We start from the raw sequence: 3424 nt of genomic DNA, 5'->3' as shown, positions 1-3424 counted from the left end.
GAGAGAGAGAGAGAGAGAGAGAGAGAGGAGCACACATCTTGACTTCCCTGTATCTATCCCTACAGACAGGTGAAACGATCTGAAGGAAGACACTTGTTACCTCTGGGAAAGGAGCATTCTCACCTTTTGCTTTAGAGGCATCAGTTTTGCTGCAATCTTTGAAGGAACATGTATGCTTGCTTTTAATTCTAAATATTAAGCCACTTCCCTGTTCTAGAACCTTCCCATGGCCCCTACTAGCTACAGAATCAAGTCCACACTTCTTAAGATGAAAATCATCAGCATCTTGGCAAGTCTTCATTTCCTATACACCACCCCATGCCTTTTCTTCAACCCCCCCCCCAGTCATAGAGACGACTCTTCCCACTATAACAATTAACACCCCAACCTGGGGTATTAGTGTGCCCGGCCTTCCTTCTGCATCACTAAGCATCAATAGTGTGCTCAGTCCTCAAGCCCATCTCAGATTTGCTTCCTTTGGGCTTTCCATCTGAATCCATTCCTCCTCCTAAGTGCTCATGATGCTGTGATGAGCCTAGTAGGCCTTTCCCCAACTAGACTCATTGGGACAAGAAACTCAGCCCTCCATATCTCTGTCTCCAGGGAGCTCTGCACCAGGCACACTATGGCAGTTCTCATATGTAGGTCACACTGGAAAGAATAATATATATTTCCTGGCTACAAGCACATCTCACTTCCACGCCTTCAGTTTGATTTGTTCACAGGCTACTTTATAGCAGGAACATCTCAGATCCAATTTCTTCAAAGCATTTTAAGGATTTTGTCATTGACTTTAATAAAAGTTTTCAGCTAGTTTCAGTCCTACAGTCACTTTGCTGTTTGTCATGGGAGGTCCCCTTGATGAGCACCTGTGGAATTTGAAGATACAAGCTAAGGGTTCTTGGGCTCAGGGACATCCAGGAAACTGGTCACTGCTTCTGAATCTCATCTCTGAGACTGAGCTGGTTTGTTCCATAACTCTGTTCCAAGAGACAGGAGCCATGCACATTTTCACCCTCAAGCCTCCAGCCATCACTCTGCAGCCAGCCCTGGAGCAGGGGCAGGGTGGGCAGTCTCCTGGCAGTGCAGCCAAGCGTAGCCTCCCCTAGAACCCCCACCCACAAAAAGAGCTCCTAACTCATGAGTCCGGTGAGATCTCCAGAGCTTCTCCCAGCTTCCAAGATTCATAACTTCATAGGAAAAATATTTAAAAAAAAAAAAAACTAAAATGAAAGCTCAGTGAAGCACAGGGACCCTTGGGAGTCCAGTCGGGACTGAAAGTCATTATCAATTTCTTTTTTTTACCCGAACACAGACCCTATCCTGGGACATTAAATCCCAAGGCCCATAAAACACTTCTGAGTGGTTTGGCATTCTCCCAGTTAGTCTTCCCCTCATTAACAAAAAGGCAATAATGGCTCAAGTAGTGGTAGTGCCTCCACTGGCTGACCCCACTGACCAACTCTTGTGAGGAGAAAACCAGCCCAGCCTGCCTTGGAGCAGAGCTCAGCCTAGCTGGAATGATGCACAGGTCTGCAAACAGACCTGAATGTGGGACTCTGAGCACCGGGCAGGACAGCTGGACAGGACAGTGGAGAGCACAGACACTGCCCATCTCAAAAGCCCCTATGTAGCCCTGACATGCCTGTCAGGTTTTGCTTTGGCCAGCCAGAGGGGTCAGGGATTTCAGGCCCTGTTCATAAGTCATTGGGAGGTTCCCTTCCCTTCCCTCCATCCCACCAATAAGATGCACAGATTGAGATAAGAAGTCTCTGGCTGGGGCAGGGGGGCAGGAAAGGGGCCCACCTCAGTCCCTTTGTCTGCAGGACCAAGGACACATGCGCCCTCACACACTGACAAGCTCACTACAGTCATTAAGGGGAAGGATGTCCTCAAGGAACTCTGCAGACTTTGCTGGTCTCCACCCCCTACTCCAGCTTTTGGGACCCCACCCCTACTCCAGCTTTCTGGACTCTACCCCCTACTCCAGTGATTGGAAACTACAACTCCCAGCAGTGCCAGGGAGAGAACTGCAAGGACCCAAGGGCGGAGCTAACAGGCATTCTGGGACTTTGGGGGACAAATAGGGTGCCCTTTTTCCAACGGGCCTCTCTTGTTCAGGCAACGGCTCTCGGGGCCCTGTGACTGGGGGCTATCAGTTAGTTTATTACCAGAGCTCCAAGTTAGCCAAGCAGGTAAGATATTCTAGCTACCTTGTATCTCTCTCTTTCCTTGGGTTGTTCCTTTTCCTTTCCCCTTTTTGTAAATAAACCCATTATTGACCCTTTTGTGTGTGTTTGCAATATAACTGAATTTTAGGCGCGCAGGGAGGACCCACAGACAGGCAGCCCAGTTCACACTGGAGTGCCCTGTAACACTACCACTGACTCAGCCCTCTGAATTTTTCTTTAGGAAACAATCTTAACTTTGAAAAGTATTTTGTAGATAAAGATGTTTATAAAGTTTTTATAATATAAAATAAGGATGCCTAAACATCTGACTAAAGGGACCTGAAGTATTTGAATGCTCATAAAGTTTTAGTACTATAGGGCACTGTCCATGTGATAGATGATACAGGTTAAGAAAGTGTAAGGGGTGGGGTGGGCCCTCCCTGGTGGCGCAGTGGGTTAAAGCACTGCACTGAAAAGCTAAAGCCACTTCCACATGAGTTCGATTCCCGCCTGCCCCGGAGGTGACCACATGGCGTGGCAGACTTCTCCTGGCCCGCCCGCTGCTCCCCTCAGCAGTGTACTTTGTCGATCTGCCTGTTCTGCTCCCCACTCTGTCTCTGGTGAAGCTTCTCGCCACCCCTGAGCCTCTGGCCTGTACCCCAGTTCCCCCAGTTCTGTATGTACAAATAAAATAAATCTTTAAAAAAAAAAAAAAAAAGAAAGTGTAAGGGGACACCATTCACAGTATAAGTATCAAAAAAAATTTTAATTCTACATGCAAGAAAGGTTAGAAGGAAACAAATGTGCATAATGCAATTCTGGGCAAATTCTTTGTCTTTTTTAAATTTTATGAATTTTCCACATTATCCTTGATAAGAATTTGATTTATCAAAAGCAGTATCTTTTAGAAAAACAAATACAAGAGCCTACAACTGGAAGCCTGCTTTCTCCAGGTAATTTTTTTTAGAAATGATTATCCCCCTCCCTCTATTTATAGCTATTGTATCTCAAAATGATTTAAGTGTTTTAGAGAAAAATGTAACCAAGATAAGGCACACTTTAAAACCACCCAAAAAGGAAGGGTGGGGGGAGAAACTGCACATGGCTGAGAGCGACACCCGCAGGCCACAGCCAAGGGCTCCGACTAGGGCTGTGAGCCAGGACCCCAAGTACCTGCACTCAGGTAGAATTTGAGGCCTACGGAGGTCATTGTATTTTTGACTTTTTGACCACTAAGGCAGAAATGAACCCCA

At 46.6% G+C, this 3424-nt stretch overlaps 1 protein-coding gene across 1 annotated transcript in view; it reads right to left on the bottom strand.

The window, feature by feature from the left end:
- Positions 1-3424, bottom strand: part of SLC12A8 (solute carrier family 12, member 8) — a 97444-nt gene that overhangs the window by 42873 nt on the left and 51147 nt on the right. The gene's annotated exons all lie outside the window — the stretch shown is intronic.

The sequence above is a fragment of the Condylura cristata genome, unplaced genomic scaffold (genome assembly GCF_000260355.1).
Source record: "Condylura cristata isolate star-nosed mole 26May11 unplaced genomic scaffold, ConCri1.0 scaffold00003, whole genome shotgun sequence".
Taxonomy (NCBI): Eukaryota; Metazoa; Chordata; class Mammalia; order Eulipotyphla; family Talpidae; genus Condylura; species Condylura cristata.
The sequence above is the reverse complement of the archived record's forward strand: the minus strand, read 5'-3'. Positions and strand labels throughout refer to the sequence as shown.